This window comes from Castor canadensis, chromosome 11, assembly GCF_047511655.1.
Source record: "Castor canadensis chromosome 11, mCasCan1.hap1v2, whole genome shotgun sequence".
Classification (NCBI taxonomy): domain Eukaryota; kingdom Metazoa; phylum Chordata; class Mammalia; order Rodentia; family Castoridae; genus Castor; species Castor canadensis.
Window position 1 is genome coordinate 97,808,795 of NC_133396.1, and position 15,950 is coordinate 97,824,744.

A 15,950-nucleotide genomic window follows, 5' to 3' on the forward strand; every position below is an offset into this window, starting at 1 on the left:
CTCGTTATATCCTCACCTATGACTCTATGAAATTGGTAATGTTCTCTCATTTACGGATGAGGAAACTGAGGCTCAGAAGGTCAAGTAACTTCAAATGATCATTCAACTCCTTTAAGTTTTTCCCTTTTAAACTAAAGATCATGCATGCAACCATTTTGCTATTTCAGCTTCAAATGCCATAGTGGATGAAATTTTCTTCAAATGTAAGACTTAGAAGTATTTTTAGAGCATTGGACCTGCTCTCCATGAATGGATACTTCCAGGCTAGACTTATTATTTATAAGCTTTCTGTATTTGAGATTCTCCTAAAATTTTCAATTAATCTCTTGATAAGATAGGGGTTTGGGTTTCCATTTGCAATAGATATGTATACATTTTTACCTTACTGAGATTCTCTGCAAAACTTGGACTTAATAACAGCTTCTTTAAAAATACCTTTCTTATTCAATTTTAGAACCCTATTCAATCCTAATTTCTTCTTTACAACTACTTCCAGTTTCTCTCATTGTGACCTCTTCCTTTAGACAACCTGGGCTTGACTAGTGCTCTTGATATAATCTTCAACCACCACACAGATGCCAGTAGATTTCAGGTCCCAATATTCAGGCTGATCTCTCTCCATTGCTCTAGTTCCATACTTCCTAATGCCAGCGGGTTATTTTCATTCGAATACCATAGTGGCACCTCAAACTCACCAATTTGAGTATTTGTATAGATTGCTAAGAAAATTGTATTATTACTTAACGTAGTGCCTAGCATTTAATAACCCTACGTGGTGCTCACTAATGTTATCATTACCAAGCACTGGATGAATAAATGTAGAAAATTCAAGCTTCCTAGTCAAAGATTATAGTAACTGTGTTAGCCTAGCTTCATATCAAGATTCATTTTATACCTTCTATCCCTTCTATTCTGCTCTTATTTCCTAATTTTGTACACTGGAGGATAAAACAATATTTTGAGTCTGTACCTCTAGTTCTATGCATCCTGTTCTCTTCGTGTTCTCTTTATCTTGTCAACTTTGCCCATCTTATAAAACTCAGTTCAAATGTTATTTTCTTTTTCATCCACTTATTCCAAAGTCAGTAGCACTTTTATCTGTGGTTTTATAGTTCATTATAATGTATTATTTGTATTTTAAGTAAAAATTGATCATAGTGTCTGTCTTCTCCACTATGCATTATATGAAGTAAAGGATAGTGATACATGTGTCTTTGTATTTTTATTGTTATCAAACACAGTTGCTTAACACATAGTGTGGGTTTGGTACAACAGCTAGAAATCTAGAACCTATATCTTTAGATATCTTGTTATAGACCTTGTTTTGAGGAGCCATAATTAGCTAACTTAATGTCCAATGAAGAAAAGGGAAGCTCCACTTTTGAAATTGTGTGGCATTTAGAGTAAAATATAAAGTAGAATTTAGTAAGTAAACACTAAAATGAAAGAAAGAGAGAACAAGAGCGGTGAGTAAGGTCACAAATCAATAGGAACAAATACATAAAATTTAAATGAGATACAGTGGACATAAAATATTAGCATCCTAAGGACACTCATTTCTTTAATTTCACTAATCCAAAAAGATACTCTTTTCTTTCATTCTTCATTTTGATTAAAGACAGCGTCATTCTTTTAGCATTCTCTCCAGGTCCCCAGTCTCCAGTTTGCAAACTTGGAGATTTTTCCACCCCTTCCCTTTCTTTGTCTTAGTATTCTCTTCAAGTTGAATAAAGACATACTTGAGTAATCTCAGATTCCATGGAACAAGGGAAAGCAGAAATAGCAGTGAGCAAGAAGAGAGGAAACAAGTTAGAGTTGTAAGGTTGACCATTGTGAAAAGTAAGAGTTAGAATAGTTCTAGCCCACAGGACAACTTGACCTGAAAGTCAATTTGGATTAAGGCATCCTTGTAGACATCAACAGCAGGAGTTCAAAGATATTCACTGTGCTGGCTCACTTAAACAAGGCCAAGCTAGCTTTTAAGGATCTAGATCATATTTTTATATGACTGATTTGTTATATACTTCCTGTACATTACTTTTTCTGTCCTATAGATTATACTTACATATTTTCTGATTTCTAAATTTACTTATTACTTTTGTTTCTCTAGTTTGACATATCATGTTCTTATTAGAAAAAAATAGCTCATTGTCTCCTGATTTCTATTCTTTCTTTTGATAACTGTGGTTTTTTAACCCCATCCGACTAACACCCAATTTTTACATTGAGTAATTTACAATGTTCTCTTTGCTATACTGAAATTTGTAAGTATATCTTTCTTATACAAATATATTGACAATAATCTACTATGCCCAAAGTATAATATAAGGGAAAGAAGAAAAGTAAAAAAATAAAAAACTAATTTACATTAATGGGTTTAAAATAACATATGAACTAATATGTAAATGCTTAGGTGATCTTCATTAGGCAGTGAAATAAAGTAGCAAGATGCCTAAATGTACACTTGAACCAGGATGAATATGACACTTAATACTACAGACTGACACCACGTTCTCTCTCTCTCTTTTTTTGACAGCAGTTCAAACTCAGGGTCTTGTGCTTGTTAGGCAGGTGCTCTACCACTGGAACCACTCCTTCAGCCCATTTTGCTTTAGTTTATTTTTTGGATGCGGTCTCATGCTTTTACCCAGACCAGTCTTGGACTGTGATCCTCTCATTTCTGCCTCCCACATGGCTGGGATGACAGTGTCCCATATTTGGAATTCATGTACCAGAAACAGGATTGTTATAGATGGTGGAGAGAGCTTACTCAGCACTGAATGTGTACAGCTGAGAAGAACAGGGATTTTCATACTCTTGGAGCAAACTGTTCACCAATTGAGAATGTGAAACAATGAACAAATATTCCTGCTTCCCCTCTTTTAGGTGAACATTTCTGGGATGCATTCCGAATATGTTTCATGAAGTCCCTGAAAAATCTAGTCCCTTAATGTCTTTAAATTTTATTAACTTGCAGAGATGCTTTGAAGAAAGAAATCAACTGACTCAGGACAGGATTGAAGCAGAAAGGTGTCCATGCAATGTTACAGCAACATCTCAGGCAGCCACAGATCAAAGAGTACTCAAAATCTTGAACAGAATATAATTGTAAGTGTGTAAGGGACAAAAACTATATAGAATGTGTAGCCACACAGTTCTCTTCTGTTAGAGATGGGGGTTTATAGGACAGAAGCAAGACCCTCAGAACTAGTATAAGATATTTGAATAAATGGATCTGAGAACTATGAATGCTTATGCCCCCTCTGAAATATCTGAAGCAGCAGAAGTTCCCCAGTTATAGCTGGAGACCAGTCTTGAATGGTTGAGAACCATCCAAATACACTGATAACAGTGAATACTTAAAAAAAAAGGCTTATCTTTAATATTTATCCCTACATATTCTCATTGATGAAACCTAGAATCAGAGCTTAGTATATCCTATCTGGGGAAATATCATATATATATACATATATAATATATATTTTACATATATAAAATAGCTTACTAATCAAAAGAATTTTAGTACGTGGCTAGTAAGTACAAATAAAAAGAGAATTGATCTTTGAGGACTTAAGAACTTGGGGAGAGGGATAAAACACACGGATATACAAACACTGTAGCTAGTTCCAAAATGCATTCTTAGAAGCTAGCAGGATATTCACAATGGTTTTCTGATGTATACTGTAGAATCCACTGTGATAAAAAAAAAAAAAAAAGCTAGTGGAAGCTCTTGAAATTGACCCCCAAAAGCACCTTGCCATTATAATAAAACAGGAGTAATAATTCATCTTTGAAAAAAATTGTAAAAGCAAGTGCTATTCTCAAAGACTTCAAGGTTGTAGGAGTGATGTTCTTATCATATTTCCATTGGGTTCCACTGTTGGATCCCTGAAAAACCAGAGGAATCATAACCAGAAGTAAATAATTGTGAATCACCAAAAACTTAATCAAGTAGTAGCTCCAATAGTAGCTGCTTTGCTGAATGTGACATCCTTACTGAAATTGACACTTGATATTCTATTAATCTAGCAAATGTGTTCTTTTCTGACTATCAGATGCTATTTGCATGTACACAGAGATAATAACTGACCATCTTTAGCACATCCATTGTCTCTTCCAGTACTAATGTACATCTTTTGCTCTCTGCCACACTATACCTGAATTATCTTGACATTCCTCAGAATCATCATTGCTAGTCCTTAATTGCCTAATCATGATGCTAACTGGACCTAGTGGACAGCAAGAGGTAAGCAATTCTGATACCTTAAGAAGACATATGCATGCCAGAAGTGTGGAAGATAAAGCCTCAAAAGTTTCAAAGACTTACCACATCGGTAAAGTTTATGGAGCCAAAAAAATCTGGAATTTACATGCACTCTGCACTTGAGGCCTCTGCTATGGTTTGAATGCTGTCTCCAAAATTCCTGTTGAAACTAAATTGTTATTATAGCAATATTAAGAACTGGGAGCCAGGTGCCAGTGGCTCATGCCTGTACTCATAGCTACTCAGGAGGCAGAGATCAGGAGGATCTCAGTTCAAAGCCAGCCTGGGCAAATAGTTTGTGAGATCTTATCTTAAAAGAAAAAAAAAAACTTTCACAAAAAGTGCTGGTGGAGTGGCTCAAGGTATAGGCTCTGAGATCAAACCCCAGTACCCTAAAAATATAAAAAGAGCTGGACTTTTAAGAGGTCGTTGGGTTATGAGAGTTCTGTATTCATGAGCAAATAACAAACATTGTTATTGGTGGGGTGGATTACTTATCATAGGGGTGGACTCCTGATGAAAGGATAATTAGTCTTCACCCATTCTCTTTTCCTCCATGTTATGATACAGAACAAAAGCTGCCACCAGTGGCCAGTGCCATGCTCTTGGAGTTCCTAACCTTTAAACTTGTGAGCAAAATAAGCTCCTATTATTTATAATTTTCCCAGTCTGAGGTATTCTGTTATAGCAGCAAAAATTGATTAAGCCCCTTTGAACTTTGGAGGTGCATATGTTATACCTGGGAATGTTGCTTTGACCAAATTATTGTATGATTTACAAGATAACAGTTTTGAATGGGGAAGCCCACACTCTTAAGATTCTGGAACAAAGCCATGGTTTTTGTGGCCAAGAATTGCTCTAGATATCCTTGGTTAACAGTGAAGAGATAATTTCAGCAGTCATTCTCTAAAAAGGTCAAGAGAAACTGTACACTCAGACCACTTAGAAATGAAGGTGTTGGTTATTCTACCACACAAGCAACTTCTTTCAGTTGAAGTGGCAGGCAAGAGTGGGGGAAATCTAGAATGTATGGAAGAAAGAAGATATTTTTAATATCAGTTAAAGCCTCTGGACCCGGGATAGCAAAGAGACTGAGACTTACTTCCTAACCTTTGTTTATTAAATCTTTTATAAGGGTTGCAGCCAACATCTACCTTGAGTACATCTATTCATTGACAGCTTGGACTTTGTGTATACATGAACTATTTTGGACAATGTAAGGTCTAGACTGTGTCACATGCCTTTGGGGTCTCCACCCACATCAGGTGAGCTTATGTTTCTTGCCATGACAACAGGAAGAAACTTCATGTTGGCTTCAGGAAATCCGATACTAGCTGCAAAGCGTTCCTTCAAGAATGTTCCACTCTGGAGTGCCCCTAACACTTCAAACACTAGCAGAAATTTGTTTTGGTTGCATGCATTCTCCTTTAAGAAATTGGACCGTTAACACCCCTTGGAACAAGCCTCAAATGGTGAGACTGGGCACAGCAGACAAATACTCTCACCTCTCATTCTTTGACTGCACAATTCTGGTAAGTTGAAACAATTCCATAAGTTTTTCAAGAGGTTCCAGTGAAATCAAGGCTCTATTGCTTGGTAATTGTATCCTTGAAATGGTTTTTCCTCCTTTACTATTTTGAACCTAATAAACATCTGAAAATAAGTTTTTGTTATAGGTATGTGTTTGGGAAAACACAGGTTAACACACTAGCTCTGGATTGCTAGTTAACTCCTGGCTTGACATAGCATACATACATTTATGTCATCATAATTTTGGAGAAAATATAGCCAAATAATATACTCCAATTCTAACATGACTCATAGCCTCCTTGTTTTTGTCTTGAAGCATCTTTTCAGTTTCAATCTTATAGCTGATTGTCCTCACCTGGCAATTTTTAGTTTAAGTTTCATACAGAAGGATTTTGACTGACTTATCATTTAACACCCGGTAAATTTCTAACCTGGATTTAGACTGACTGGCCTGTGAAAGAAGTGTATTATTGGATGAATTAACTATGTGCAGAAAGGTGGTGGGCATATGTTGATAAACACAAGACTATTTATTTAGCCAAAATGTGAGTGAGACCATTTCTCTAGAAAGAACTGTGAGCCTGGCTAGACTCTTGTGACTGAATTGAATAACATGCTCCAAACTGTGCATTCCCCCTAGGTATCTCTTATTTCCATTCTTTCATCTTTATTTCCACTACCACAAAATAACCCCATATTTACTAAGTTCTGGTAGATAACCACAAGTGTCTTCTACAACAAATTCTACTCATTTACCTTCATCTCATTTTCATTCACTTTCAGAACACTGCTTCAGAAAGCTTTACATTTTGAAGTATTTACTGAAGGCATTTTATTTCCTATACATCAACCCTAAACTAAGCTCTAATATTTAAGGATGTATATAAAGTTCATTCCAGAACACAAGATTTTTTTAAGAAAAAGACTATATCTTCTGCTCCTTCCCAGATCCTCAGTATATTTCTAGGCAAACATAATATGTTCAATAAATTCCTGTTATATTTAATTTAATTGATGCTTCTGAGTCTTTCTTCTATCACCTTCTTATACACCCAAGGAATTCTCAAATCTTAGAAAACAAGTATTTCCCAAGTGGCAAATTAATCCAGTCAAAATAAGAAGAGCTTATAGCTTTTCTTAAAAAAGACTTATATTAGATGGTAGCAACAGAAACTCATGAAGAAAAAATAGATTGCATGCTACTATAGGCTACATCAAAGTGAAAAACACTAATTATAAAGTTATTCTTGCTTTTTTATCCGTTTAAAAGAGTGACATGCACTAATACCTGATCAATTTTATCAATTCTTGTGCAATTGATCTTCCACATGGAAAAAATAAGTCCATGAATATTGGTCAACATGAAACACATAAATAAAATATTCCTTAGAAAGAATCATTCAATTAAACAACATAAATTTTTACTTTCAATAGTCTTTTCATTCTAATAGTTACAAATTATAATAGTTTCAAATAGATTAAAAATTGGCTCTCTCTATATGTAATTAGTTAGTATCTTGTTATAGGTCAGCATTCTAATGGCAAAAAACTTGACCATTTAACTCCTATAATAATGATTAGCATAATTCTACCTGTAGTCAAGTCAGGTAGGAAAGTTGTTCCCAATGGCTGATTGCTCAGAGGCTGAAACTTAACCTTTAAATTTTGGGGGGACACAGACTTTTTTCAGATTTTTTTGAGAGGCGTAAAGTCCTTCCCTGCAGGGTGAAAAAAAGCTTATCTATAATGTATAATTCTTGGAAGTGAGGGAGTCATGGATAGCACCCTGAAGCCTGTCATTGACTCATGGGGCTCTTGAATTATTTTCAAAGTTGGGTCACTTTTTTAGGGAATGCAATTATACCTTCATTCAACCATCATAAGGTCCTTCACTGTGTTTAACTAAGACCTAAGCAAACAAATAAACCATATTCTTTTCCCTCAAGGGTTTTGAACAATGGCATAGAGTGATAAAAGTGAACACACATGTAATGAGTTATTCTGAACACTGTGACAGAAATACACTCTAGAAGAAGTCAATTCATGTAGATTGAAAAGGTAGAGTTTGGAGTCAACTTGGTTGGGATGAATCGCACCCTGGTCTTTCAGAACTCTTATGATAGTGTGTAAGTTGTTAAAACATTTTGTGTCCAGTTTCTTTTCCTGTATATTGCAAGTGATAATATATGTTGTTCATAGGGTGTTTGTGAAAGTAAAATGACTTGATGTATGGAAATCATTTAGAACAGTGTATGTAGACCATACTAAGGACTCAATAAATTAGTATTACTAAATAAAGATGATAAATTATGATTACTGTAGCTATTGAAGGAGAATACTTGCAGCTGGAAAAGTACCTCTAAATGATTGAAAGGGAAGGAATGGCTAATGGGAAGCAGGAGGGGAAGCGCAGTAAACACCATGTGCTTTGTTCCTTGTCCTTACAAGCTCTCATCTAGAATTTATAGCTCAAAATTTCCAGAATTCTCCAGAGGACCCAGTCATATGATGATTTTTTTCTATGAAGAATTCCTCACTTTAATAAATATTTGTAGCAAATGCTGCTGTGCAAGCAGAGTAAATGACCTGCACAAGGTCACATGGGGGACTGCCCTCAGAAAGACAAGGAACTTCCTAAATCTTGCTTGGTTTCTTCTCCAGCACACCAGATGGAAGTCCAAATGAAAATTCATTTATTTGATTTATCCAATGAAGCACACATCCTTTTAAGATGACAAAAATTATCTTGGACGGGCATTAGAGCATATTTTTTTTCCTTAGGGCAGGCAGCCATGGTTTATAATATAATAAGAAAGTCATCAGAATTATTACCATGACATGAGAGAAGCATACCAACTATTTGCTGTTTACTTGAACATCTCCAATAAGAAGTCAGTTTATTTTAAGATAATTAATCTGTGTCTTTTTAGTTTTTGTAAAACATTATGTATTATAATTTTTTATTTATGTAGTAGCCTAATATAGCCTCCAATTCCTGGAGTGACATTTTCAAATATTTTTGTGTATAAACCAAACTAAAATGTTCATCATACTTCTTGCTACTTTACCCAAAATTTGTGTTTTAAAAAGTGAGTAAAACAATGTACATAAGTAATTTGTCTCAGTGCCTGATTTGGCTAATAATAATAATGCCAATAATAGCAACTAGTGTTCTATTCTCGTAATAGGTCTAGTATGGCAATAATAGATTCTTATTCCTGAAATGCTTACAGATACAGTGGATGAGCCAGACTTCACCCATATACAAGAGGGAATCAGAATTATAACTTCACGGCCAATAGGCAAAACTCATTGCCTTGAAAAATACTCCCTCACTTTTTGCTTCATTTTTGGAAGCCCAGAATCAGAATTTCAGCCACGGTTACATATTTAATATCACCCAGCGGCTGCAACTTTCCCTAGATCTGCCACTGAAGACTAACTATTTAAATAATACCAATCTTTTTCTCTTAGACAAGGAAAAATCCAAGAGACATAATTTCATCAGGATTGCAGGCATTGAAACTGAAAACACAGGGTATTGGTGTGATAAAAGTTAGGAATTCAGGCTACACTGATTCAGGAAGAGACTTAGGCCCAGGGAATGCCCTTTCAGGTTGTCATTCCCCAGGCTTCTGACCTCCAGCCTTTTCTTATCCCTTACTCTGTCTCTCCATCCCTAGTGATCTCATCCACTCAAGGGTTGAACCAGATGTCTACTGACTGAAGACTTCAAATCTTCTTAAACCACCATTTGAGAGGCTGGCTGCTATGTACAACTGCCCACAAGATCTCTCCACTTGGCAAAGTCTTCCATGAGCCCCTTAGGGAAACTCTTTGGTATACCTAAAGGGGTTTCATTACATCATACCCAAGCTCCATCATGGCATTCACCATCATGAACTATAATAGTATCTTTACTAGTCTATCTTCTCTACAGGGAAGGACTGGGAGTGCCTTAGAGGCAGGGACTGTGACTCTTGTTTATTCACTCATACATCATTTATTCATAAATATATGATTCAGATTTAGATCCCTAGGAATAGAACTGTGCTTAGCCAGAGAGGTTGGTCAATGAATGTATGTTGACTGAATAAATGTATGTTGACTGAATAAGCAAATAAGTGTACAGCCAATATAAAGGGGCTAAGCACACTAAAGATATACTTCTACTTCACAAGTAGACCCAGAACTGGCCCTGGTAGCTTATGATCAGAGCCTGCCGTCAGAAGCAAATGTATGACTGTCTCTCTTCCGGAACACTGTGTTGCAGGGTTCAGGAAAAGGCAATGTGATGAGAGTGAGATTAAGCAGTTTGATAACATCAGTCTCCGATCACCATTTCTCACAGTGGACTAAATGATGGATGTGGGCCTGTCAGACACCTATCGAAATTCCGGAGCACCTGTCTTCTTGCTTCCAGGGTAGTTCTTCTCTTCTATCTCTGAGCAGAAGCAAAGAAAATGCACTTCAAAATTAACTTAATCTCATCCACTCCAGAAACTGGCTTTGTTTCTTGGAATTTCCCACTAAAAGACTGTGTTATTGTTCTTCTTTACACCCCTGGTTTTCTGGAACTGGATGAGTGTTACCTCGCAAAATCAGGAACATGCCCATGAGTGGAATAGAGTAAAATAGACCTGGAGTCATTTTGAAACCCAGTTTTGCAGGACAGAGCAACTATTCTGCATTTTAAATGTCAGAAAATGAACCTGACGACAAAAAACTGGCTAAAGACTGTGGCTCAGGCTGTCTTAGAGGAAAAAAATATAAAGATGAGCCCTGAATTCTCAAAAGGATTTGTATTCAATAGGCATCATTATTGATTTCATAGATTTTCATAGATTTCAACTGGCTTGATTACTGTGAATTGGATAATTCTTATCTCTGCCTCATGAATAATGGGGATTACAGAGACAAGCCACTGTTCCTGGCCCCAAATTTACTATGTTCTGAAGGAATTCATAGATTTCTTCAGTATTCAGCAAGACCTATTGAACATACATGTAAGATATATTCAACACCACAGAAAATTCAAAGATAAATGAAACACTCAGTGTTCATGAAGCCAACAGTCTACTCTATACTAAGATTACATGATAGCTTCAGAAATTATCTGTAGTATAGGCCCAATAAGAGACAAAATTTTGTGGGATATAGAAACTGAGTGTGCTGTGTGCTCTATAATAGAAGCTAACTGTGCATTGCAGGTTATCATTTTGGTAGCCTTTCCACAGGCGTCCAGGGAATCTCCTTGCTAGTGGTCAACCACATGCAAGTTTGTTCAACAGCCCTGCATTGTACATTTCTTAGAACTGTCATCCCATATTTCTCCAGAGGTCTCTTGCTTCACTCACCCAAACCCCAAATTAAATCCCTGTGGGTGCAAGAAACAGTCCTCACCATGACTTGTGTGTTCAGAAAGGATTTGAGTTATAGGAATAGATAAAACTTAGCTAGAAGTTGAAAATTGGTGGCCCTCAGGCCAAACCTGACTTGTAGAGTATGTTTGTTTGATGTATCTACAGTTAATTCATATAATATTTTCAATTTTAACCAGTTGCCAACATCTAAATTCTGAGAAATTATAGCTACTAATCTGGGTTTCCTGATGCCCCCCAAACCTACAAATTCTTCACACATTGGATTGGCCTTTCTACATAGCAATGGCCACCCTAGATTAGTATCCAGTAGTTGTTTGGATGGCATGTACTTTGTAATTTTCCATAGTCTACCAACTTAATATTATGTTTGTAGAGCTGTGTAAGAAACCATTTATCATGTATCACCAACCTGCTTCATCAGTTTATGTCAACACCCGACTTTTTAAGTATTGGATTTGCCATCCCTACTGTACATAACAGTGACAATACATTTGTTTGGTTTAAGAAACACATTTTACACTGGTTTGTATGTGATTAGTACACAATGTTTACAAATTGCTTTCTCATAAGTTATAGGTCTCACAAGTCCATGAAATATGTGAGATCACTATAATTATGCCCAGAATCTTGAATAGGTAGAATAACTTGCCTAAGGGATAAAGATATCCTCAAATTACTCAGTCTAGCACTCTTTATATGACATCTCTACTTTACAATCATGGCAATAAAGGATATACCCCTAAGAATAAGAAATAAGTACACATTTGTCATTCAGGCCAGGAATTACCATACTGCTGTTGAAGAAAACATGTATTAATATACAGTAGCAGTAATTTCAGCTACATTGAAATACCAATATTAGCTTTTAACCTTAATTCAGAATAAACTGAGTTTTCTAATTGATAACATTTATTACTGCAACTGTTGACCCGGATTTTAAATTAAATTCCGCTATTAAATGTTAGAGCTATAAGGACCTTTGCATATACGCTGGTCTACTTCCTTTGTTTTTATAGATAATTAGACTGAAATTCAAAAAAATAGGGTTTATCACAGTCATAAGACATTGCTAAACTTGGTATGAGAAACCTGGTGTCCTAATTCTAAAGACACTCTTCTTTCTCTTCATTGTATTTTATTTATTATTTGAGAAGGACTGAATTCAAAGAGCATACAAGTGATTTAGGAGATATGAAATAAATTATAGATGATTCCTATCTTCTTTTAAAGATTTTAAACCTTCTCCATGGGGCTATATATGAAATCTCATTCATTAAAGAAACCAACCCAGGGTTGTATTTAGTTTTGTCATATTACATAAAAGATATGTTACGAATTATGCTATAGGTGATAGTGGAAAAAGTACTTGCTACAATTCGTAGACTTAGCTGCATGGGGTTTTGTTCATCTTGCTTTCCTTCTTTGGAGTGTTGTAGGGTAGAGTACACAGAGATGAACGTGTCCTTATAGTCTGTAGCAGAAGGAGCAGAATCAAGGAACAGAAAGGAGGTTATAGACACTAACCCACCTAGTGGTCGGGAAGGTGCAGAATTTTCAGCTGAGAAGAGGCATCCAATGCAGCAGGGATGTAGGCAGTAGTTTTGCCTTAACATCAGGGACTACAATGTGAGTTCATAAGACAAATGTCTGCCTCTGTGGGGGGCAGAGCTCAACTTAAAACATAACTGACTTAATGAATGTGTTTGTTACATTTGCATTTTTTTTTACTCTTGGATATTAGCATGTCAGGTAGGGGAAGACCATGGGTAGCATGAGGGGCAAGGGATGGGGACCATCCTTTGTGACTCCCGATGCTGTTTTAGCATGGCCCATACACTTAGAACAGTTTGTGAGGATGGTAAAGAATGCGCTCCAGGATTCCAGGAAATGGCTAAGTCAAGGACATAATAGTTTCCCAGGTAATCAGGTTTTTATCTTCAAACTCTTGTCTGGTAGGATACAAAGTGCTAAGCAAGGAAAACAAAGCAGAAGATGTGATAAAAACCACATCAACACAGATGAGAAAGTTACAGCTGAGGAGATATGGGAATGCTGAGTCAATGCATTTGTTAACTACACCCCAAACTCTCATTCTGTAACCACAAAGCCCCACAGTTGAGGGGTGTAGACAGGTAACATACCATTTCTGGTCAAGATTACCACACAACTTGAAGTAGGCTGCAGATGTCATCAAAGGTTGTCATAAGGAGAGTCTGGGGACACCAGAGCTGGCACATATGAATGATGAGGTTTTATATTTGGTTCTATGCAAAAAATAAATTGAAAAAATTCTTAAATTAGTGGAATGTTTATCATTTCCATAGGGTGTGACAATCCAAAGATAGTGAAAATCTAAATTAAGCATTACCTCATGTATTTCATAATAACAGGTTATACATTTAAATCATTTAATATTTTTCCCTTGCCACTGATGTTATGCTCTTGTTTCTGAATGCATTAGCAAATTACGCAGGGACAGCAAACATTTCAACCACCACTCTTTGTCTCTCAAAAAATGACTTTCTATGTTTTTATAAAAGAATATTTTTTAAAACTACTTTGTCAGCTGTGGAGTTTAGTGCTGTGACATGAAAGCATTAGAATTAAGGACAGAGAACAAAAACCTGTACACTTAAATTTGGAATGAGAATGCTGATCTTCAAGAAGCAAACTCACAGAAACGAATTGATCTTCCATGGCTTTCATGTCTAGATTCTATACGTTTAGCAATGCAGTGGCCACTGCTTTCTGTAAACTTTAAAATAGATGAGCAGATCATTTGATTTTAGTTTTGCTCTGGGATTCCTTTCTTCCCACAAGGCACTGAGAGAAAAACACATCTCAATCACCTGCAGAGGATTATCTACTTTCAATTTGTACATGACAAATCTATCAGAGACGGGGAAGGCTGCCTTGCTTTTGATACATTATTAAAAAGAAAAGAAACCACAAGACTAGATATCCACGTACTTTATAATTTACATAGTATTTTCTCACCCACTTTCTCACTTCATTGCCACAGAATTCTCTTGAGATCAAAAGGGCAAGTGTTGTTATCTCCATTTTATAGTCACATTAACAGAGGCACAGAGATAACGTAACTTGCACAGGATCACACTGCTAGCACACTTGTAGAGGCAAGACTGGAATCACAACTTCAGAGCCCTTTGCATGTGTGTGTTTGTGTATTTATGTGTTTTTTCATTTTGCTGCCTTTATCCCAATAGTAAATGAGAGGAAAAACTATTTTTGCTTCAGCTACTTCAACAAAGGTTTCTGATAAAAATCCTTCCTTTGCCCCCTAAAAAAAAAAAAAGATGAACTGACCAGAAGTATAGTGAAAACCAAAGACAACTATTTTGCTTAAGCTGAAGTGGGTTGTAGGAAGGAGGATCTGGAGAGGTAGACAGAAAATGAAGGAGGCTGGGAGCCAGGAAGAAAGCATTGAGCAGCTATGGAAGCAATAAGGAAAGCCATGATGGAGAATGAAGTTGGATGTTTTTTCCCTTCAGAGTGAAGCCTTCTCAGTGCAGCTTTGCATGGAAGTCCCTAAACATCAATTCAATCCATTTCAACATGTATTTATTGAACACAAACCATGTGTTCAGTCATGAACACAGCACCATGGGGGACATAAAAGAAGAACATATTACACAGTTCCCACAATAGAGAAGAGCATGCAATCCTACAGAAGGGAGGGGAGATGGTAGCAATATATATGAAGCAGCTGGAGACAAATCTAAGTACAGTATATAACAAAGTGCTAATCTGAAGCACTGTAGTGTATGGAAAAAAGAATTAATATGCGAAAAAATCAGATAAAGGAGAAATTGGTATTCACAAAAGTTTTGAGTGAAACTTTCATGGAGAAAATGGGGCTGAAGAGAATAGGAAGGACTGTATCACCAGCAAGTAAGCACGTAGCATTGACTATACTATCAGTCTTACCTGCCACCCAAAGCCAGAAGTTTAGGTAGCCAGGCATTCAACTTCAACTTGAACATTTCCATAAAGAGAGATGCTTGCTAATGGGGATGTTTTCCAACTATGTTTTAGGATTAGCTTGTAAACTTACTCTAGTAAAGTACTTCCCAATTTCGTGCTGAATTGTGCCTCCCTTTCTGTCTCATTCTTTGGCCTTTGCTGTGTTCTGTGAATGGGGAACCATACAGAATGATTCTAATTTTTCTTCTACATGAGAAAGCTTCAGACACTTAAAGACAGCCCTCATGTCTTCCCAAGAGTTCTCCTTGCCAATCTGAACACTACAAGTTTTTCTGCTATCTACCAGTCCAAAATCTTTAATGTGCGTGGTGGGAGGGAAGGGTGAGATATGTGATCTTTTGTCAGCCATTTCACAGACTTAGAATTCAAGTCTGTGAGAACGCAGGCACTAGCGAAGGTAGGTGGGAAGATGTTTCTTGTTTTTACTTTGCTGCCTTCATTAGAGCAAGTTGTTGTGGTTTTCTGTTTTTCCCTTCCTCCCTTTCTGTGACCCTTCCATCCTCTCTTGATAGAAAATGAGAACTTAAAAGTGTCAGCGTGAGCAAATAACTCAAATGCTTGACACCATGCCAGAATCTTGAATATATATTTCCATTATTAAGGGGCAGAAACATTTCTAACACTGAAATCACACCCATCATGGTACACAGTGACACTTACTCTCATGCACAGAAACAAGTACAGGATCATTGTATACAGAACATGAAACTATAGACTTATGAAACTGAAGAAGATATAGACATAACTTATCCAACTCTATTTATAGA

The 15,950-nt window shown here is 36.4% G+C and overlaps 1 long non-coding RNA gene across 1 annotated transcript in view; it reads left to right on the top strand.

The window, feature by feature from the left end:
- The first annotated feature begins 5,103 nt into the window (after positions 1-5,103).
- LOC141413878 (uncharacterized) overlaps positions 5,104-15,950 on the top strand; it is a 63,594-nt gene continuing 52,747 nt past the window's right edge. Inside the window, exon 1 of the long non-coding RNA XR_012438855.1 lies at positions 5,104-5,796. This is a non-coding gene — a long non-coding RNA (uncharacterized lncRNA). The remainder of the gene's footprint in view (positions 5,797-15,950) is intronic.